A 24050-nucleotide genomic window follows, 5' to 3' on the forward strand; every position below is an offset into this window, starting at 1 on the left:
GATTCAATGTAGTCCTTTCATATTTCATCGTTTTAGTCCATATTTTGCACATATGTAATGTAGTTTATTATGCTTTAATTCAATTCATAGCATCTGAATGTAGTTCATAATATCCCCCATCCCCGTAATAAAAGAGAGAGAACATTCGTCCTTATGTAGCATCTAACACAGAGAGACCGGTTGGGGCCGGGCGAGGTGGGTGCCTAACACTTTCCCACACTCGTAACCTGACCCCTTACCCAAACCTTTGGTCGGACCATATGGAGTCATGTGGCCCGATTTCTCTCACCACGGGTAGGGCTACACTTAATGGGTCCTAGGCCCTAATCCTAGGTGACGACTTCTCATTATATTAGCATATTTTAATGCATGATCCCAATCCCCTATTTATCAATATTATACATTGACAATATTGTCCATATCCATATACATACACACATACATCTCCCAAAACCCTATGTCACCATATACCATAAGGGCTGAGGAACCCTCGTCTCGAGGGACCACGGTACTTACAATGGGCTTTATAAATTGAATCATGAGTCTTCATGGGTGATGAATGTCGGCACCAAGCACCCTATTATGAATGAAAAATCTTACACCTTGTGGCACAAACGGTTGGGGCATATCTCCAAGGAGAGGATAGATAGACTTGTGAAGGATGGCATCTTGACTGAACTTGATTCACATGACATGGGTGTATGTGTGGATTGCATAAAGGGGAAAATGGTTAAGTCTAGAAAAAAGAAGGCAGTTCGAAGTAAGGAATTGTTGGAGCTAATTCACACAGACATTTGTGGGCCTTTCCCTACACCTACCCATGGAGGTCATCGATACTTTATTACCTTTATTGATGATTTTTCTCGTTATGGGTATGCGTATATTATTTCTAAAAAATCTAATGCCCTAGATGTTTTCATAATCTTTAACGCTGAAGTGGAGAATTTTCTTTCTAAGAAAATAAAGGTTGTCAGGTTTGATAGAGGTGGTGAGTACTATGGGAAGCATGGTGATACAGATCAATATCTAGGACCATTTGCCAAATATCTATAGGAGCATGGAATATCTCATCAATATTCCATGTCTGGGACACCACAACAAAATGGTGTTGCAGAAAGGAGAAATCGTACCTTGAAAGATATGGTGCGGAGTATGATCAACAATAGTGGTCTATCAGAATCTTTATGGGGTGAGGCACTTAAGACTGCCACTTATATTCTTAACCGGGTACCAAGCAAATTGGTTTCCAAAACCCCTTATGAGCTTTGGACTGGAAGGAAGCCCAGCCTTAGACACTTGCATGTTTGGGGTTGTAGGGCGGAAGCAAAATTGTACAACCCAAACGAAAAGGTGTTTGATCCCAAAACTATCAGTTGTTATTTTATGGGATACCCTGAGAGGTCAAAAGGCTTCAGATTTTATTGTCCTCACTCAGGCACCAGACTAGTTGAGACTAATGTTGCTAAATTCATTGAAGATGATATTGAAATTTCTGAGGCACGCAATCTTATGTTTGAGGAAGAGAGGATTGAGATTCCAGTTGAGACAGTTCATTCTATTGAGCTACCCTTGATGACTAGAGATAATTTACTAGAGCCTGTTGTTGAGGCTAATGGTGATGATGTGATTGTTGACACAGTTTTGCCAGATGTACCTGCAGTTGAGGTTGAACCAACATTACCACCAGAAAGACCTACAAGATCGGTTAGGGCTCGAAGGCCAGCCATTCCTTCAGACTATATTGTTTATTTGAATGAATGTGATTTTGACATAGGAGAAGAAGAAGTTCCAGTTAGTTTTGAGCAAGCCATTAGCACACTTGCATGTTTGGGGTTGTAGGGCGGAAGCAAAATTGTACAACCCAAACGAAAAGGTGTTTGATCCCAAAACTGTCAGTTGTTATTTTGTGGGATACCCTGAGAGGTCAAAAGGTTTCAGATTTTATTGTCCTCACTCAGGCACCAGACTAGTTGAGACTAATGTTGCTAAATTCATTGAAGATGATATTGAAATTTCTAAGGCACGCAATCTTATGTTTGAGGAAGAGAGGATTGAGATTCCAGTTGAGACAGTTCATTCTATTGAGCTACCCTTGATGACTAGAGATAATTTACTAGAGCATGTTGTTGAGGCTAATGGTGATGATGTGATTGTTGACACGGTTTTGCGGATGTACTGCAGTTGAGGTTGAACCAACATTACCACTAGAAAGACCTACAAGATCGGTTAGGGCTCGAAGGCCAGCCATTCCTTCGGACTATATTGTTTATTTGAATGAATGTGATTTTGACATAGGAGAAGAAGAAGTTCCGAGTTAGTTTTGAGCAAGCCATTAGCACACTTGCATATTTGGGGTTGTAGGGCGGAAGCAAAATTGTACAACCCAACGAAAAGGTGTTTGATCCCAAAGCTGTCGAGTTGTTATTTTGTGGGATACCCCGAGAGGTCAAAAGGCTTCAGATTTTATTGTCCTCACTCGGGCACCGACTAGTTGAGACTAATGTTGCTAAATTCATTGAAGATGATGTTGAAATTTTTGAGGCACGCAATCTTATGTTTGAGGAAGAGAGGATTAAGATTCCAGTTGAGACAGTTCATTCTATTGAGCTACCCTTGATGACTAGAGATAATTTACTAGAGCCTGTTGTTGAGGCTAATGGTGATGATGTGATTGTTGACGCGAGTTTTGCGGATGTACTGTAGTTGAGGTTGAACCAACATTACCACGGAAAGACCTACAAGACCGGTTAGGGCTTGAAGGCCAGCCATTCCTTCAGACTATATTGTTTATCTGAATGAATGTGATTTTGACATAGAAGAAGAAGAAGATCCAGTTAGTTTTGAGCAAGCCATTAGCAACAAGAATTCTTTTAAGTGGATAGAAGCAATGGAGGATGAATTGTTATCCATGAATAACAATGGTGTCTAGGAGTTGGTTGAAATACCAAAGGGCTATAAAGCCATAGGCTGCAAATGGGTTTACAAAACCAAGAAAGATTCTAAGGGCAATGTTGATCGCTACAAGGCAAGACTGGTGGCAAAAGGGTTTACACAGAAGGAAGGAGTTGACTTTAAGGAGACCTTCTCACCGGTGTCATCAAAAGATTCTTTTAGGATTATCATGGCACTTGTGGTGTATTATAACTTGGAGCTACATCAGATGGACGTTAAAATAGCTTTCCTAAATGGAAATTTGGATGAGGATGTCTATATGCTTCAACCAGAAGATTTTGAATGTAAGGGGAAAGAGAGCATGGTTTGCAAGCTCAAGAAGTTGATATATGATTTGAAGCAGGCTTCAAGGCAGTGGTACTTAAAGTTCGATGATGTTGTTACATCCTTGGGCTTTGCTGAGAATGCCATGGATCACTATATCTATCAGAAGGTCAGTGGGAGTAGATTCATATTTCTGGTGCTCTATGTTGATGATATTCTTCTAGCTAGTAGTGACATGGCTTTGCTTCTCGAAACGAAGTATTTTCTGTCTGAGAAATTTGAGATGAAGGACATGGGTGAAAGTAAATTTATCCTTGGCATTGATATTGTTAGTGAAAGAAAGCGAGGACTTTTGGGATTATCTCAGAGAGCATACATTGATCGAGTTCTCAACAGGTTCAATATGTCTAAGTGTTCAGCTGAAGATGTGCCTATCAACAAAGGTGACAAATTGATCAAGGAGCAATGTCCCAAAAATGAAGTTGAAAACGGTTCCATGACAAACATACCCTATGCTTCAGCAGTAGGGAGTTTGATGTATGCATAGGTTTGTACTTGTCTCGACATAGCATTTGCTGTAGGTGTGTTGGGTAGATTCCAATCCAATGCTGGCTTGGCTCATTGGACGGCTTCCAAGAAGGTCATTCGGTATTTGCAAAGGACCAAAGACTCTATGCTTGTATACCACAAGTGTGATCAGCTTGAGATAGTGGGGTATTTAGATTTAGACTATGGTGGGTGTACTGATGATCTAAAGTCTACTTCAGGTTACATTTTTATGTTGGCAGGGGGTGCCATTTCTTGGAGGAGCGCAAAGCAAACTATTTTGGCTTCATCCACTATGCAGGCAGAGTTTGTAGCACTTTATGAGGCTACCAAACAAGCTGTGTGGTTGAGGAGTTTCATCTCTGAGTTGAAGATCATGGATTCCATATCAAGACCTTTGATGATATATTGTGATAACAGCTCTGCCGTTTTCTACTCAAAGAATAACAAGAAGTCTAGCAGTTCCAAGCATATTGAGATCAAGTATCTTTTGGTGAGAAAAAAAATTAATGAAAAATAAATTTCAGTTGAGCACTTGAAGACTGACAGCATGTTGGCAGATCCTCTTACTAAGGCATTGCCAGTGGGAGTGTTCAAAGGCCATGTCTCGGACATTTGTATTACTGAGTTATTCGATATGCTTGGTTAGTGGGAGTTTTACTTCTTGTTGGTTATTCTTTTATGTTTGATATTTTAGCTCGTTTATTTGAGCATAGTTTGATGGATGTTGGTTGTATTCATTATCTGACATCTGCATTTATTTTATGCAAAGGAATTCCATCATATATTTGTTTGTTGGTACTTATGGTTTCATAGGAGGTTTTGTCACAATTTATAGGCAGTATTTGCCACAGTTCATAGGCAATATTTGCCACAGTTCATAGGCGATTTTGTCACAGTTAGATATTAACCCCAGATTATAGGCGGTTGCCAAAGTATAGGTTAATATCAAAGTTAAGGACCTGCATGGAATGACATTTGTCAAAATACAGTGCATGTCACTGTTTCCATGTTAATATCTCACAGGATTCACGTTGATAAATTCATTTATGTTTGTAATGACAGAAAGTTGTATGCCGTATGTTGAGGCGTATTTTCTGCTGTTATTCGACATGAGTGGGTTTTTCAACAAGATCAAAGTATGAGTGGATTTTTCAACAGGATCAAAGTAAGAGTGATTTTAGTAATGAGATTCCATGGCCACACCAATTGAAAGACATCCTCATAATTAATGTAGCCCAAGTGGGAGATTGTAAGATATGGGCTAAATTAATTATTTGGGTTGATCAGTTGGTGGGAATTAAGTTACACAGACCGGTTCGGTTCACTCTCAAGTTTAAGGATATGCTGGCCCAACCCATGGTGGTTTAGGGTTTAGGGTCAGGACAGTATTATTATATATACTTAATTCTGGGTCCCCATAGCACTCATTCGTTCTTCTCCACTTACCACTAAAGTTAGAGAGCAAACAAAGAAGCTTGAAGTGCTGTGGAAGATCCAGGATCAGGGAGCAGAAATCCATTGGGAACTGTATCGAATCGTCTTTAATATACCACGGTGCAAGGTACGCTTCCATACACCGTTGATTGTTTGACTCGTATTCTAGTTCTTGTATTGGACACCACTAGGGATTATGTGAAAACCCATATTTAGATCTTACACTTAATCCCATCTACTTCGACGGAACTCATGATTTTTTGGTCTGAGAGCACGGAGAAAGAAGGCTCTTTCTTGGTATAAGTTTATAAGCGAGCTGTGAACTGTGAAGTATGTGAATTCCCCGTTGCCACACACAGTTCACATAGTTCATGAGCCAGCCGACGTCATATTCAAAGATGAGACACTTTACCCTTTTTTGGTTACGGATGGGTAGCAGATCTGAACGTACTCTTTACTAAAAGCTGCTGCATCACTATAAGTGGGAAACATTTTCTTCTAACCCCATCTGATCCACATATCAAGGCTACGTCAACCAAAGAACATGTAGGAATGGGTCCCATTCATCCCTACTGTGTATTTTTTTTGTCTTTTGTGGAAAGGGTGGGCAAGCTGCCGGGGTTCCCAGCCTACGTCTCTCTTCCCTTCCCTATGGGAAAGGACCACCCTACCCCTCTCATCCATGGTTCTAAGTATACGGGCGATATGTACCAGTTTTGCTAGTCACCGATATCGATATCGTGCTGATACCGTATCGGTAGCACGGTACAGAAAACAGGTAAAATGGTCAGAAAACTCATTTTTTAAGGAAATTCAGGGGTAATTTTGTTCGATACATCCAATCTAGGTTGATATCGTATCGATAACGCATCGATTTTGCCGATACCCATTCCGATACCGTGCACTAAAACCATGCTCTCATCCCACCTCTCCCATTGGGCAAGACCGCCGGCTTATCTAAAATGGGCCGTGTGCCCAACTCTCTCTCATTTCTTTTTATCAAAATATTTTGTAGTTTGGAAATTTTTTTTTTGCCTGACCAAAAACTTTGTAGTTGGAACTTGGAAGATAACATACTAGTGTGTTTCTGCCTTCTATACTGTTAAGAATTGAGGAAGTAAAGAATAAATAAAAGGGTAGATCACACCAATTATGATAAGGGATAAAGTTCTTAGCACTAGGAGTGCAGGGTGCTGCGCCCAGACACATGGGGGGGTGAAATGATCGGTCCACCCCCCTAAATGATTGAAATCCCGCACTATGTGTTTGGGTGCAGGCTGCGCTCAAATGCGCTCCCGGGAAGAAAACATCACCCCTTCTGATAATTATGGGAAGTTGTTCTCTATCTAGAAGCATAGCGTATATTAAGTTCTCAGTCATGGTAGGAGAGAGATAGACTCAGGGAAGCACTTGCAGTCACTATGCTCTTGGACATAATTCATTTTCCCTTAGCTATCGGAGGAGAGGGTTCCCACAACGTAATGTGAGAGAATCTGCAGCATGCCACATCAACGTTGAAGAATACTATCTACATAGAACCCACATAGTTCGAATAAAGGGAACAAAAAAGGGATAATTTTTTAGATCTACTAGATTTACTCAATCCCCAAAGTTAGTTAATACTCATACACACAAGAAAAAAATAAAAGTACACTTTCAACATTGTCCCAAAAATTTGTTTTAAACTTTTAAGGGGCAATTACTATCACTATCCTACACTTAGCCTATATTTACTAAAACTACCCTACCTTAAACTTCTTTTCTAATACTATCCTGCTTTTAAACTTTTACATCTCCTTCTACCCACATGTTTTTTAATACCCAGATTACCCTTCTTTTTCACCTAGTAACCTGCTAATCTGTTTAACCTACCATTCTTCTTCTATTTTTTTACTGTTTTTGCCATTAAAATAGTAAAAAATAAAAGCACCCACCCACTTTTTCTCTCTCTCATTTTTTTTCTTTAATTTTTCAATTTAATTAGTTTTTTATTCAACATTTCATCCTCATCGTTCTTCTTCAAATAGATCATGGTTCTAAGTATCGGTATCGTATCGCCTGTATCGAGCGATACATACCGTTTTGCTAGTCACCGATACAGATACCATGTCAATACCATATCGGTAGCATGGTACGGACAAGGAGTACAATGGTCAAAAAACTTATTTTTTTAAAGAAGATTAGGGGTAATTTTGTTCGATACAGCCAATCCAAGCCGATACCGTATCGATATTGTATCAATTTTGTAGGTTATCGATACCCGTTCCGATACCGTGCACTAAATCCATGGAGCAGATCGATTCTCTTCAAAGCATCCCACTTCTTCTCTCTCTTCCTCTTTTAATTCAATTCACCTTTCCGTGTTTTTTATTTTTTATTAACCTACAACGCGATTCTTGAGTCGTCACTCTTCTTCTCCCTCTTGATATTTGCAGAAGCATAAGGCAACCTTGCCTCTCCATTACAATTGATATATACACGACCATCTTCATCTCTCCTCAACCTCGTAGCCATAGGATAGAACGGCACAAGATCAATCATCAAATTGTCTCTGCCTTCTTGGCGATTTCAGTTGAGAATCCATGAAAGATGGATTGGTTTTCAGAGAAGGGAACACACTTCTAATGGAGACAAAGGAGAAGAACTGGACCACAGTGAGGATCAGGTTGATCAGTTCAAAGAAAAACGATGAGGATGAACTATTGAATAAAAAAATAATTAAATAGAAAAACTGAAGAAAAAAAAAAAAAACGAATGGAGTAGAAAAGGGGAGAGAGAAAAGCGGGTGGGTGCTTTCATTTTTTACTATTTTAATGACAAAAATAATAAAAAAATAGAAGAAGAATGGTAGGTTAAATAGATTAGCAGGTTACTAGGTGAAAAGGAAGGGCAATCGGATATTTAAAAACATAAGGGTAGAAGGAGATGTAAAAGTTTAAAAGTAGGGTAGTATTAGAAAAGAAGTTTAAGGTAAGGTAGTTTTAGTAATTATAGGCTAAGTGTAGGGTAGTGATAGTAATTGCCCCAACTTTTAAACCACGATGAGGAAAATAGGAGGGAAGGGGCGTGTAATTTTCTCTACCTATTTTTATTTTTTTTTTATTGTTTTCTCTCACTTTTGCAAGTATTGGGAGGGTATTTTCAAACATACTTAAACCCTAGGAGGGGTTGGTGAACCTTAGGATAGAGGGTGAACCATCATCTTTTTTTAATATGTTTCTATTGTCTTCTATTTCAACAATTAAGATGTACTTCCCTTTGGATTCGATGCTATAGCTTTGTTTTTTGGTGATGATAACCACTTTGATTTCTACTCCTACAATTAAGGTGCACTTTCATTGGATTTACAGTTTTTAAAATAATTAAATGAGGATGAGGTATTTTTGAAAGCTTTCTTTTATTTTATCCTAACAGTGGCATGAGTACTAACCAACGTTGGAGATTAAATAAATCATTTTTAAAACAGAAAGTAGTGGTTGTAAAACAAATTTGAAACCTACTTATTTTGTAATTTCCATTCTTCTCCAGTGGATCTAAGTAATTTTCCCAAAAAATAATAAGATGGATTTAGATATTGGTCTTGGTTCTGCCATATTGATCAATACCGATACCAATATCGGTCTCGGATCGGTGAATGGACAAACACATGAATGTAATTGTCAAAATACCATCTGATATCAATATTTTTTTAGGGAAAAACTAACTGATACAGTCTATATGTACTGATCCGAGATTTGACACCTATACCGATATGATCTGTAAATATCTAATTTCCAAATACTCCATGGATTCCACGTTGACTACCTAAGAATAAGAAGAAAGAATAAGAAGACAGGATTGGGTTGGGTTGGGTTGGGTTGAGTTGGGTTGAGTCGGGCTCAGCCTAAGACTTCAACCTTGGTTTGACTTGACCCTGACTTTAGGATTAGAAATTTCCTACCTTGACTCGTTGTCAGGGTTAAAATATTTCAGCCCAGACCTTATTCGGGTTCAGGGCAGGCTCGGGCCATCTGGGCCAAAGTTGCACCCTTATCTGATATATATCTCCGATAGCAGGGACAATCCGGGGAAGGTAGAGTACGATTCAAGAGTCAAGACTCGAAGAGTGAAAAGGAAAGAGAGATTACTTTTGACCAAACTTAGGTCATACCAGGTGGGCATTCCTTGGAAATTAAGGAATGAAAGAGATTACTTTTGACCAAAAGCAAAAACGAAGAAAAAGCTACTTCTTAGTCCCAGTAGTGGGGTAAGCTTTAGAATTTGCCATAAATAAAGAGAATTAGAGGATAACAAATAATCATTAAATTGTACAATTGAATGAAGTTTTATTGTTTCTATATTTTTTGCTTATGAAAGCAGTGACGTAAAGGATTAGTGTGTTAGGAAAATTTTTGTTGAAAATGTTCTTTTTAAAGCTGGCAGCCAAGAAAATGGAATAATTTATCTCATCTTTGAATATGGCTGGAACTTAAACTGTGTGTGGCAATGAGGAATTCACATGCTTCATGGTTCACAGCTCGCTTATAAAAACTTATAATACCAAGAAAGAGCATTCTTTCTCCGTGCTCTCAGACCAACGACCATGGGCTCCGTCGAAGAAGATGGAAGTAAGATCACTAGTAGCTAGGTCGTCGTCGTGCCATGTGGTGGCGATGCCGTCTCCAGGTCGAGGCCATATCAATCCCATGATGAGCCTCTGCAAGCTTCTAGCTTCAAGAGGCAGAAGCGGTGATGATGAGAAGAAGGGTGACATGGACATCACATTCGTGGTGACGGAAGAATGGCTGAGCTTCATAGGCTCCGATCCCAAGCCGACTAACATACAGCTACGCTCCATCCCCAACGTCATACCGTCGGAGTAGGGCCGCGCCGGTAACTTCCCTGGCTTCGTCAAAGCTGTAATGACGAAGATGGAAGGTCCATTCGAGGAGCTCCTGGACCAGCTCGAGACACCACCGACGGCTATAATCTCCGATACTTACTTATCATGGGCAGTGGAGGTGGGGAATCGCAGGAATATTCCGGTGGCATCGCTCTGTACCAATTCGCCCTCTTCTTCTCGGTGATCTATCATTTCGACCTCCTTGTCCAAAACGGACATTACCCATGGCCTGTCGACTTATCAGGTACTCCTCCATTACTCAGAGTCCTAACTTCTTGTTTTTTTTGGTAAGAATAATCCCAACTCCTTTACTGCATAGAAAGTTACTCACCACTTCGCACTTGTCAAGGAAATTCTGTCCAAAAATTAAAAATTAATGCGTTACAACTTACAACCGTAGTTCACGAATCCAGTTCCTATGCACGTGCATGCACGTGCATATGAGACTGCTAGCAAGGTCGGGTTGGGCTGGGCTTTAAAATCCCAGCTCAACCTTGAGTCCCCTTAGCTAGGCTTAGGCCTGGCCCGATCTTGACTCAGGGCCTGAAAAATCCAACATGACCCGCCCTCAGGGTTGGGCCGGGTTGTTTGACCCTAATCATCGAGTGGGGGAAGGGAGAACACATGTACAGGACTGAGTTGGATTGGGTCAGGGAGAAAATTATCAATTTTATATAAAATAACACTACAATAAAATATATGTGTCATTTAAATTTATAATATATAAAATATATCAATATATATTTTATAGTATAACTTATAATAGGGTCGGGCTCAGTCCAAGGCCTCAACCCTAACCTGACTCGACCTTGACTTAGGACCAGAAATTTCTAGCCTTGACCCACCCTCAGAGAAGGTATCTCAGCCCAGGCCCTATTCGGGCTTAAGGTGGGACAAGGCGGGTTCGGGCCAACAGGGCCAAACTTGCACCCCAAGGCCCTAGTTACACCCTAATTAAAATGGCTCTATCATGTGCTGCAGTACCAGAGAAGGGAGGTGAACACATCAGTTACATCCCAGGGATCTCTTCTATTTGCTTAGCGGACCTGCCAAGAGGCTCCATTGATCCTACTAAAGGAGTCCTGGAACCAATCTTGAAAATCTCCTCCTCGATCGCTAAAGCAAAGTGCCTTCTACTCACGTCCTTCTACGAGCTCGATACCCAAGCCACAAACGCTTTAAGGGCAATTCTGTTGGGTTTTGGGTCCAATTATTATGACTTGATTTATTGGGCCCATATTAATCACTTAAAGGGGATTTAATCCAGACTGTCCATTGTGGGGATGGATTAGGTTTGGGGTTTATTTATAGCAACCCTGGGTCCCTGCCGTTTCCCAACTCAATTTTGTGACTTTACTCACGGAGTTACAGAGGGATAATATTGATAGGGAAAGACGGGAGAAAATCTAGGGCAGGCAGAGCATGTAGCTGTTAACCACGAGGAGTAGATCTTTGGAGATCTCGTTGTGAAAGCTGGGATCTACTACAAACGAAAGGAACAGGTATGAACACATTCTCTATTATTATTATTTGTTGATTGTATTCTAGCCATGTGAAGCATAGATCACCTAGATCCAACAGTGGTATCAGAGTCAGGTTTTCTTCACATGTTAGATCAATTGTTCATAATAGAAATATGAATTGAATATTTGTCTTGAGATTCGGATAGATCTCAAAGGAATTTTTATTTATTTTTTTCCTGAACCATAGTCTAAGCTATGATTGAGTTAAAAAAAAAAAAAAAAAGGAATAGCAGTAGCCATGGCCGATTGGTTTTTGCAGTCGATTGTGGGATGAAGACAAGACCCTATCTGTAATTTTATGAAAATTTAAGGACTATTTGGTTTTTCAGGGATAATCATAACTACCATGACAAGTGGCAATCCCTTGTTAGTCAAAAGTTATACTTGTATTTTCAGTGGGATGAAAATTTAAGTTATTATGAAGGGCATTTGGGTTTTTTTATGTGGTTTAATAACCACCATGCCATGTGTCACTCATTTAAGAAGAGGATTCATAATGGGTTACTAATTGAATGTCACCTTTCCAATTAAATCGGGATAACGTAAGTTTGGAAAGTTGTCAGTGGGGAGTATTTTAGATTCCCAATGTAAAAAAAAAAAAAAAAAAAAAAAACGGTTATCTGTGGCGGCGTTGGATCATCATCGGGTTGACTCGGTTGGGTTTCTGACTCAACCCGGATGGGCTAGCGAGTTAGAGTCGGGCTCAGGTACACCGAGTCCAACCCAGGTGAGCTAGCCTAGACCCGATCCAAGTGGACCGGTCTGGATCTAACCCGAGTTGATAACCGACCAGAGAAATATGGTTGGACCCGGATCCGATTAGTCGGATCAGTCTGACCCAGGTTTTGACCCATCGGGTTGCCGATCGAAATCTGACCGGTGGTCGAAATTCCGGCCATTGACCGGCAATATTCCCAAAAAAAAAAAAAAACAGAGAAGGGGAAAAGCGAAACAGAAACAGATTAGGTGTTTCTGTTTACAGAAACAGATTCGGTGTTTCTGTGCTTCTGTTTCTGGTGTTTCTGTTTCAGCTTTCTGTCTCTGCTTTGAAACAGATTTCTGTTTCCAGAACACAAAAACATTTCAGAACTGTTTTGGGACTATAAATGCGTCGTTTTTGTTGCAGTTTTGCTCTCATTTCTAGTACTTTAATGCTTATTTGGGATTTTTTCATTAATATTAATGAGCATGGAACAGTAGCTAGGCTGATATGACACGTAATGTAGAGTACAAAACTGAATGTATGCATGGTTAAAATTATAAATGCTTTATAATGAATGTATATTCCCCATTTAGCTGCAGTTTATGGGGTCATATTGGGTTATGGTTGAATATGACTGAACCCACCAAAGTGGTAAGGTCCAATTCGATTATAGTACATATGATCCAAAGTTTATAGTAAGGGCAGCACAGTAGATGGTTGATCACCCAAAGGTGATGTCATCAAAGTAAATTAAAATGCATACAAGGTAGGGAAAATCCTAATCTTAAAAGTGACTAGTCACCCAAAGGTGATGGTCTCTCTTAAGGTTAGAGTTGTCTAGTAGTTTTGCAAAGTGGATGACTGATCACCCAAAGGTGATGTCATCAAAACTATCAAGCAGGATTTGCAAAGTAGGTGGCTGATCACCCAAAGGTGATGTTATCAAAGTTTTGAGAGGACCACAACATTTCAAAACCCATAGGTTAGAAATATAGACATTGTTGTAACTCTTGTTTTAGCTAGTTTGTTCTGTCTTAACTAGCATGGATTTGGTATTGATTAAATATCTAAGTTATTATTATCCTTTTAGTTTGATAAACACTAGTAATTACTTAGATAATTTTATCAATCAGGATGTCTTCCAAAGCCTGCAATACTGGTGTTCTTGATATCCCCTTACTGACTGGTGATAACTTCAAGAAATGGTTAGAAGAGATGGAAGTCTACTTATGTCTCAAGGACTTAGATCTATGCCTTAGGAAAAAGAAGCCTGCAGACCTGACTAACTCCAGCACTACAACTGAGAAAAATGAATATGCTTCCTGGGAAACTTCTAATAGGAAGTCTGTTGTAGTAATCAAGAGTGCATTGACTGAAACACTCAAGGATAGTGTTAAAATTCCTGAAACTGCCACAGAGTATTTACAGGCCATCAGGGCCAAATTTGATTCCTCAAAGAAAGCTCAGGCAGGAGATTTAATGAGCAAGCTGACCTCTTCCAAGTTTGATGGAAATGGCAGTGCCAGGGAGCACATTCTTGAGATGATTTCTCTGGGCAATAAGATCAAGGGACTGGACATCAACTTTGATGATGATTTCCTGGTAACATTGGCTATAAACTCACTCCCTGAAGCCTACAAGTCACTCTGTGAAACCCGGTCAAATTTTCGAATAAATTTGAACTTTTGGAATCTGTGTGATTTCAAGTTCTGGTTCAACTTTGCCCATACTAGCCTCTAAGTTGTGGGCCGTCTTGATTAAGAAATTCAGACCTATTTCATGACTCGTCTATAAAGGCATTCCGATCAGCCAACTACCATGGCCTTAAATGAGTCTGAGGTGTCTAGTGGAAGATAACACATAAGCTTGGCATGCTGGATTGATGGCCTGCGAAGCCTCTCTTTGTCTTAGGCCGAATCCCAGGTAAGAATCCCATTTTATATGTATGTATGTTGTATTTTTAATTAATTAGTGTATTAGGGAGAATAGTAATTTTTACCTTGTGGGACCCCACTTGAGCTACGTATGCAGTGTCTCTGGCGTGACAGTGCAGGACCTCCCCTTAATTAAACTCAATGTAAGTATAATTTAAAATGTTTTGTACGACCAAATAGAGTTAGAAGGGTATTTAAGTAAAATTATCGCTGTGGGACCCAGTTCCCCAGTGAGGAATGCTGTTCCAAACAATTACCCTTGTTTGGATGACCTTTAATGTCGCCCGACATCAAGTTATGGATAGAATAGACCAATAAATACGAATTCAGGTTTATAAACTATTTTAGAAATTAGTTTAAATCTAATTTCTATCCAAAAGATAGATTTACCCCTTAGTGCTTAAGTAGTTAGATAAATATCAAAAGCCTTTCCAATTGATCACTATTCACAAGTCTAAGGGAGCTAAAGAAATTCGTTCCAGCTTAGGAGAGAAGGAAAGAAAGAGGAAAAGAGAAGAGAAGAAGAGAGGGAAAAACAGGGAAGCTTACCTTAGGGCTTATCTTCAACACTTGGAGCTGAACCAAGAATCTCCATTAGAAAGCTACTTGCACTATAAATCTATTCCTATAACTGAGGTAAGCCTTGGATACTTGCTGTCTTCCTCTTTATCTCTAGTTCACCTATTAAGAATTTCTGCCATTAAAGCTTGGAGACCAAGCTTGGGTTTGTGAAATTGAGCATAATTAGACTGATTTGAAACAGTTTTTGAGTCTCTAAGACCTGAAATTTGGGAATTTATCAAGTCTGAAAGTTGTATTGCTGTTCTTAATGACAATTTATAAACCCTAAACTAATTAATTAGGTTTAATTGATTAATTACCAAAATTATGAAGTTATTTATGAAATTGAACTCCCATATAGGTAGACCCACCTTTATATAATGTTAAAACACTTAGTTTCTTCCTTGCATGTGAAGATCTACCCAAAAATAGGAAAAACCCCAAATTCAGACACACTCCCGGATGGAGTTGCAGGCCCAAGGGTGGTTGACCGGCTCCCTGGAAGTCTGCATCCGGCTCCCCCATTTTTGTGCCCTTATGACCTAGACCTCTTGGGACTTGACCTTGGGCCATCCCAGAACCTACTGCATGGTGTTTGGTATGTTGTTTAGAGCTGTTTCTATTATTTTCTAGTCAGTTTGTTGGATTGTTGGTGGGTAATTGGCCTAGAATTCTTTTTATAACTAATCTATAATATTCTTGTCTCATATTTAGGACTGTCTTGGTCTGTTCTTGCCTGCCTATTGGAGTTTATTCACCTAGGCTAGCTACAACTACAGGTAAGGGGATTCGACCTTAATTTCCTGCGTGTTTATCACATTAATTTCAACTTTATGCTGAATGCCATGCTCATGCATCATTACCTCTATACCTGGAGCATGTAGTTTTCTAGCTTTTATTTAATGCATTAGATTGCATGTAAAATAGGTTGCATAAAGACATACTGCATTGCATTTGCATTGATTAATTATATGATGTGAATTTATGATGATGGAATTCGGTAATTTATAACTCAGATCATGCTTGCCTCATCATGTTTAGATTGCACTGGGCTAGGTTGATATTCATTATCCAGTACTGCGCCCCTTACCAACAGGGGAAAAGGTGTTGGATAACCCGTGGCAGAGACCGATGTGTTAGTTCCGGGATGCCATCTTCTGTCCCATATTAGCGGGTCCCTAATTCCGCTGTGAGAATAAACAGGCAGGGTTGGTCATTTGGGGGTCTGTCGGGGTCCGATGTGTTAGTTTCGAAATTGGTGGGTCCTCACCGTGGTAGAATGGCTTCGCTCGGGTGACCAAAGGGTTAGTTCCGGGACCGAGGTTAGCATCTACCACTAGTAGTAGTACTTATACCCCATGAGACTTAGTATCTGTGCTAGGAACATGTTAGTTTAGCACATGTTAGCGGGTCCCTAATTCCGCTGTGAGAATAAACAGACAGGGTTGGTCATTTGGGGGTCTGTCGGGGTACGATGTGTTAGTTTCGGAACTGGCGGGTCCTCACCGTGGTAGAATGATTTCGATCGGGTGACCGAAGGGTTAGTTCCAGGACCGAGGTTAGCATCTACCACTAGTAGTAGTACTTATACCCCATAAGACTTAGTATCTATGCTAGGAACATGTTAGTTTAGCACATGCATCATGGATTTATTGTGTTTGTATGCTTATACCCCCCTTATTGGGCTCAGTTGAGAGCTCATCCCTGTGGATATCCTTATTTTTCAGGTGATTTAGTTACTTCTAATGTTGGATTTATGGCGCTGGAGTTTGAAGTGCACGATACTTCGTGCGCACATGATGATTGGGCAACCTCCTGATCTTGGCCTGATAGTCCAGGCTACCTCCCCACTCTTTTATGCTTTATAAATGCTTTATATAGTTATAGAATAGTTTCTTGTGTACTTTTACTCTGTGCTACCTTTGAGAACTGTATAGTTGTATCACAAGCCTTATCATTTATATAAATGAAATATCATTTAGACTTCTCTTACTAATGATGTTATCTCTATTAATTAAATTATTTTCGCTGCCTCTGATTACCGTATCTGTGAGTAATGATTATGAATAGGGTACTGCACTTGTGATCCTTAGGGATTGGTTGGATGTCAGAGACATCCCGGCATACTTGGCCCTTAATAACTGGGCCGGGGTGTGACACACTCCACTCCACTTATAATGCTTTGCAGAACAAATGGGATCTTGATGATCTGATTAAAGTGGTAACTCAGGAAGAAGGGATGATTAATAGGAATAAGGTGGAAAGTGCCCATTTAACTCATCATCATAAGGGTGCATCATCAAAGGGGCCTCACAGAAATGGTAGAAGATTCTTGAAGAAGAACAGGTACACTCCTTATGCTAAGGAGAAGACTCATCAGGCAGGTAAAGGGAAGACAGAAAATACAGGGCAGAAGAATTTCCTGGATGTTCAGTACTTCTGGTGTAAGATGAAAGGGCACATGAAGAAGGACTGTTATAAGAGAAAGAACTACTTTAAAAAGAAGAAGGGCACTGGTATGAACCTCTCCTATGTTTGTTTTGAATCCCTTTTGGTTGATGCACCATTGGATTCTTGGTGGTTGGACTTTGCCTCATCTGTTCACGTCACTCATTCTTTGCAGGGGTTTCTAAACAGGAGGGTGCCAAGCAAGGGTGAGGTGAGCGTGTTCGTGGGAAACGGAGCGCAAGTGGATGTGGAAGCCATAGGAACTATTAGATTTTTTTTTTTTAATTCTGAACATTTTATTGATTTGAAGAATGTAGTTTTCATTCCCTCAATGAGGAGGAACTTGGTTTCAGTTTCTAAATTGACTATGGATGGATATTTTGTTAATTTCATTAAGAATGGCTTCACATTACTTTATGATTCTGTCGCTATTGGATGTGGTTGTGTGTCTGAGGGTCTCTACAGACTAAATTTAGCTTCTTCTATGGTTATGAATATTGGAGTGAAATGCCCTCAGTTTAATGAGAAGTCCTCAATGCTCTGGCATAGAAGGCTTGGTCACATTGCTAGGAAGAGAATGGGCAGGCTAGTGGAAGAAGGAATACTGGATAAACTTGACTTTAAGGACATGAGCACATGTGTTGATTGCATCAAGGGGAAGATGACTATTTCTAGGAAGAAGGATGCTTCCCGGTGTGATGGAGTTTTGGATCTTATCCACACAGATATTTGTGGACCCTTTCCAACTCCAACACTTGGGAACCACCAGTATTTTATCACCTTTATTGATGACTTATCGCGTTATGGGTATGTTTTTCTGCTTAGGGATAAGTCAAGTGCCCTGGATGCTTTTAAAATCTTTAAGGCTGAGGTATAAGTTTTCTATTCCAGCAAGTCTGTCAGATCTGATAGGGGTGGAGAGTATTATGGAAAAAATGGTGATGCTGGTCAACACCTTGGGCCTTTTGTCAAGTTCTTACAAGAACATGGGATAGCTCCACAGTATTCTATGCCTGGAACTCCTCAGCAGAACGGGGTTGCCGAAAGAAGAAATAGAACCCTGAAAGACATGATAAGGACAATGATGAGCAATTCCAGCTTGCCAGAATTTTTATGGGGTGAGGCACTTAAAACTGCCACTCACATTCTCAATAGAGTACCAAGCAAGTCAGTTAGGAAGACCCCATTTGAACTCTGGACTGGTAAAAAACCTAGCCTTAGATATCTTCGTGTTTGGGGATGTCAAGCAGAAGCCAAGCTCTTTAACCCTCATGAGAAGCCAAGCTCTTTAACCCTCATGGGATATCCAGAGAGATCCAAGGGTTATAGGTTCTATAATCCAGGCTCAGGAAATAGGATTGTTGAGACCACCCATGCAAAGTTTCTTAAGTGTGAGGGTGAGATGTCTGTCTCTCGCAATCTGGTTTTTGAGGAGCCATGTGCTAGGAGTTCTAGAGAGACTGAGACTTCTTTTGCTAGGCCCGTTGGAGATGTTTTACCTGTTATAGTGTCGTTTGAGGTAATTGTGGACGACACCATTCCTGCAGTTGATAGTTTGCCCATTGAAGAGATTATTGTAGATTCAGAGGCTGAAGCACCTATTCCTATTGATTCCGCTGCTGATATTGAGCCTTTGAGGAGATCTACCAGAGCACGCAAGTCTACCCTGCATTCAGATTATTTAAAATCTGAATGAGTGCGATTATGATATTGGACAAGAGGAAGACCCAGTTACTTTTCTTTAGGCAACCAACCATAGACACTCTGACAAATGGTTGGAAGCTATGAAGGATGAGTTGTTGTCCATGCAGAGAAATGGTGTTTGGGAATTGGTTGAGATTCCTCAGGGATGCAAGGCTGTTGCATCAAAGTAGATTTTTAAGACCAAGATTGACTCTCAGGGGAAGGTGGAACGTTACAAGGCTAGACTAGTAGCGAAAGGTTTCACTCAGAGAGAAGGCATCAACTACAAAGAAACCTTTTCTCCTGTTTCTTCGAAGGATTCATTCAAAATCATCATGACCATTGTAGCTCACTTTGACCTTAAGTTACATCAAATGGATGTAAAGACTATTTTTCTGAATGGGGATCTGGCTGAGGAAGTCTATATGAGGCAGCCAGAAGGCTTTGAAGAAGAGGGGAAGGAACACATGGTGTGTAGACTGAAGAAGTCTCTCTACGGATTGTAACAAGCTTCCAGGCAATGGTACTAGAAGTTCGATGAGGTTGTATCTTCTTTTGACTTTGTTGAAAATGTCATTGATAACTACATCTATCTGAAGGTCAGTGGGAGCAGGTTCATCTTCCTAGTGCTATATGTTGATGACATTCTATTGGCAAGCAGTGATATGACGCTGCTCCTGGAGACTAAGCGTTTTCTTTCAGAAAATTTTGAGATGAAGGACATGGGTGAGAGTACTTATGTTCTTGGGATTGAGATTTATCACGACAGACGAAAAGGACTTCTTGGTCTGTCCCAACGGGCATACATTGATAGAGTTTTGAAGAGATTCAACATGTCCCAGTGTTCAGGGAGTGATGCACCCATTAGTAAAGGAGACAAGTTGAATAAGGGACAGTGTCCGAGGAATGATGTTGAAAGGAACTCCATGAAGGATAAGCCTTATGCTTCTATTGTTGGGAGTTTGATGTATGCACAGGTCTGCACCCGTCCAGATATTGATTTCGCAGTTGGTGTTCTTGGGAGGTTCCAGTTAGATGTAGGATTGGCACACTGGACTGCTGCCAAGAAAGTGATGCGTTACTTGCAGAGGACAAAGGACTTCAAGTTGGTATTTAGCAAGAGCGAGAGTCTCAAGGTGGTTGGCTATTCTAATTCAGATTTCAGTGGATGCACCGATGACATGAAGTCCACTTCTGGCTACATCTTTTTGATGGGAGGTGGAGCTATTTCTTGGAAGAGTGTCAAGCAGACCATCATTGCTTCATCCACCATGCAGGCTGAATTTGTGGCACTTTTTGAAGCAACAAAGCAAGCTGTGTGGTTGAGGAATTTCATTTCTAAGCTGAAGGTTGTTGATTCGATCTCCAGGCCTTTGAGAGTATGGTGTGATAACATCTCGGCGGTTTGCTTCTCCAAGAACAACAAGAAGACAAGTAGTTCAAAGCATATTGAGATCAAGTATCTTCTGGTCAGGGAGAAAGTCTGCAGTAAAGAGGTTGAGGTTGAGCATATCTCGATAAAAAAGATGATGGCTGATCCGCTTACCAAGGCTCTTGCTGTGGGAATCTTCAAGGGACATGTGTCTAGCATGGGTGTTGTAGAATCTTTTGATGTATTTGGTTAGTGAGAGTTTTGTACTCATATGCCTTTTTAGTGAGAGTTTTATACCCATGGTTTGAGTTTTATTTGTGACTCAGTTTGAGCTATTTTATTTTCACTCTGTATTGGCTATTCAATTGATTATTTATATGATTGTTGGTCTTTGAGTGAATTGTTTGTTTCTGACATGTCATGGTTTATGGCGGTATTTAGCCAAAGTTCATAGGAAGTATTAATGCCAAAGTTTATGGCAGTTAGCCATGGGCGGTATGCCAAAGTCTGGTATTAACCAAAGTCATGGGCGGTTTGCCAAAGTTATGGGCGGTTTGCCAAAGTAATGGTTAATATCAAAGTTCACTATCTGTGAGGTTTTCAAGATAGGCTGATCTCTGATCAGGAATGGACCTGCAAGGAAAGAACACTACATGTGATCACAAATTGTGTTCATTACCTTGCCTATATCCCAAAGTGATTTGTATTAATGAGTTGGTTGCATTCATGATAGTTAGATAGTGGTATGCCATTTATTGAGGCATATTTTCTACTGATATTCGATGTAAGCAGCTTATTAGTCATATCAAAGATGTTACAAGTGATGGAACAATATGGGGATTTATTATGGCCTATACCAATAAAAAGATAGTTATAATAATTTGGCCCAAGTGGGAGATTGTTGGGTTTTGGGCCCAATTATTATGACTTAATTTATTGGGCCCATATTAATCACTTAAAGGGGATTTAATCCAGACTGTCCATTGTGGGGATGGATTAGGTTTGGGGTTTATTTATAGCAACCCTGGGACTCTGCCGTCTCCCAACTCAATTTTGTGACTTTACTCACGGAGTTACAAAGGGATAATATTGATAGGGAAAGACGGGAGAAAATCTAGGGCAGACAGAGCGTGTAGCTGTTAACCATGAGGAGTAGATCTTTGGAGATCTCGTTGTGAAAGCTGGGATCTACTACAAACGAAAGGAATAGGTATGAACACATTCTCTATTATTATTATTTGTTGATTGTATTCTAGCCATGTGAAGCATAGATCACCTAGATCCAACAAATTCTCCCTTTCTCAGTTTATCCTGTTGGCCCCTCCGTACCTCACATGATGCTCAAAGACACCATTGACGGTGACGATGACTGCATGAAATGGTTAAATTCTCAATCTACCGGATCTGTCTTGTATGTTTCATTGGGTAGCTTTCTATCAGTTTCAAGTGCTCAGATGGACGAAATCGCAACTGGGTTACATGATAGTGGTGTTCCATTCCTGTGGGTTGCACAGCAGGATACTTCACAATTGTAGAAACCTTGTGGTAATAAGGGGCTAGTGATATCGTGGTGTAACTAGTTAAGGGTCTTCTGCCATTCTTCTTTAGGAGGCTTTTGGACTCACTGTGGATGGAATTCGACACTAGAAGCTATGTTTGCAGGTGTGCCCATACTTGTTTTTCCCATCTTTTGGGATCAATTCCCCAATAGTAAATTGATTGCAGATGACTTGAGAATTGGTTGGAGAGTTAAGAGAGAGATGGGCATAGATAAGCTTGTGAAAAGAGAGGAAATTGGCAGGATAGTGCAGTGCTTTATGAACTCCAACGAAGAAGAAAATAAAGAGATGAGAAGAAGAGCCAGAGATCTCCAAGATTCTTGCCGACGAGCAATTGAGAGAGGTGGATCGTCGGAAACTAACTTGGAGGCTTTTGTTCAGGACATTCTACAGTATCATCCCTAATGTTACTTCCTTTAAGTTTTTTTAGTTCTCAACAATCATCCATATGACCTATGCTGACTCCTCTATTTATGATTCGGTCGGGAAGATGGCATTTTGTGCAACTCTCAACCATATTTGGATGGAGTGCAATATCAAAAAATGGACCTCCAATTCTCAATCTTACCGAAATATCTGGAATTCCATTTCTTTTGAAATTAAAGCAAAGTTGTCTCTAGTTCCTCTTTCTAGTTGTTTAGACACCCTTAGGAACAGACTCATTGTCTGGGATCTCTCTAATGTATCTTTTGTTTCTTTGGCGTTCCTTAGCTAAGACTTAGGTTGGCTGGCTTTTTCTTTTCCCCTAAGGGTCCTTCGTAATTCTTTTTTCTCTTCTCTTTTGGTAATGAAATTTCAATTTACCCAAAAAAAAAAAAACAATCCATCTTTCTTCTTCTTGCTCTTCCTCTAGAGCCACCTCGATTTAGGATGTCAGAACACCAACCAGACCAGAAATTTCTTATTCTTCTTCCTAGACTAGCCAGCCCATGCATCTCCCTTCCCCCCATTGTTAAGGCCAATCAGGGTCAGCCTGGCCCAACCCTGAGGGCTGAGGGCGAGTTAGGGTTGGATTTTTCTGGCCCTGAGTCAGGACTGGGCTGGACCTGGACCCAGCTAAGGGGACTCAGGGTTGGGCTGGGGTTTTAAAAGGCCCGGCCCAACTCGACCCTGTTGCAACCCTAACTAATCTCAGATCTTAAAAGCCATTTAAAATTCATTATAGACCTAATTGAATCGTTTCCAAAACTTAGTCCAATTGAGACAGCCATCACCTTCTACTATATTTTTTATGGTTTTTGCAGTATGCAAATATGTTTTTGCATATGAAAAGAAGTTGAACAGAAGGATTGTACTGTTGTTTGAAAATTTGATACAATATTAGGCCAGTGAGGTGGGTGCTTGAGCATCGGTTCACAAATGGTTTCTGAAACATTGGAAATAAGAAGAGTTTTAACGAGTTAACTCATTTAGGCTTATTATTATTAGCTTCCAAATATAACTATAGCCAATCAATTAAATATTAAATATTGAGCAATGATTAGGTCTTCTTAAGGAGCGTTTGAACAAACTTTAGTCACTCGTACATGATTTTAGTAGTTGACGTGGGAACAAAAAAATCTGTGATTATATGCAGGCCCCAATGAAGAGTAACATGAACTACAGAAGATCTCAATACACTTCTCTTAGCAGAGTTTTGAGAAGATGTGGTCTCTATCTGGAGGTGAAACTTATTAACTAGGGAAAAAGAACACTGCCTTATCATCCGCCATCTGTGAAATTATGGGCTGATATGTTCTCTGTGCCGTAGCGCAGCCTGTGCCTAGACACATGGGCCTGCCATTCAGGGGGGGGCAGGGTGGTCATTTCTCCCACCCCCATGTGTCTGGGAGCAGCCTGTGCCCCCGGCACAGAGAACATTTGGCCAATAAAAATCCCATTCATGTTGATGCCCTTGTGGGAGCTGGTGCCATGCAACCAGGAAGCGATCTCTTTCCCAATTAGAGATTTTAATGGCTGTTAATGGTATTGCTTCATAGTCAAATCATTTCCTAGGCTGCTTCTTTGCCTAAAGAAACAAAGAGAAAAAAAAAAGGAATTTTCATCTTTCAGGTTTATTAATGCGTGGAACAGAGACAATGTATGTAGAACCTAAACGAAATGATAATCTCCTTTTATGTTTCTTTATTTGATTCTCTGTGTTCTAATTATTTTTATAGAGATCTGGGATTAGGATTTTGATGAAA

General features: G+C 40.2%; 1 pseudogene; it reads left to right on the forward strand.

Moving 5' to 3' along the window:
- Nucleotides 1-9787: 9787 nt before the first annotated feature.
- LOC122649848 lies at nt 9788-22269 on the forward strand (annotated as a pseudogene).
- The last annotated feature ends 1781 nt before the right edge of the window (nt 22270-24050 follow it).

The sequence above is a fragment of the Telopea speciosissima genome, chromosome 1, assembly GCF_018873765.1.
Source record: "Telopea speciosissima isolate NSW1024214 ecotype Mountain lineage chromosome 1, Tspe_v1, whole genome shotgun sequence".
NCBI classification, from domain to species: Eukaryota; Viridiplantae; Streptophyta; class Magnoliopsida; order Proteales; family Proteaceae; genus Telopea; species Telopea speciosissima.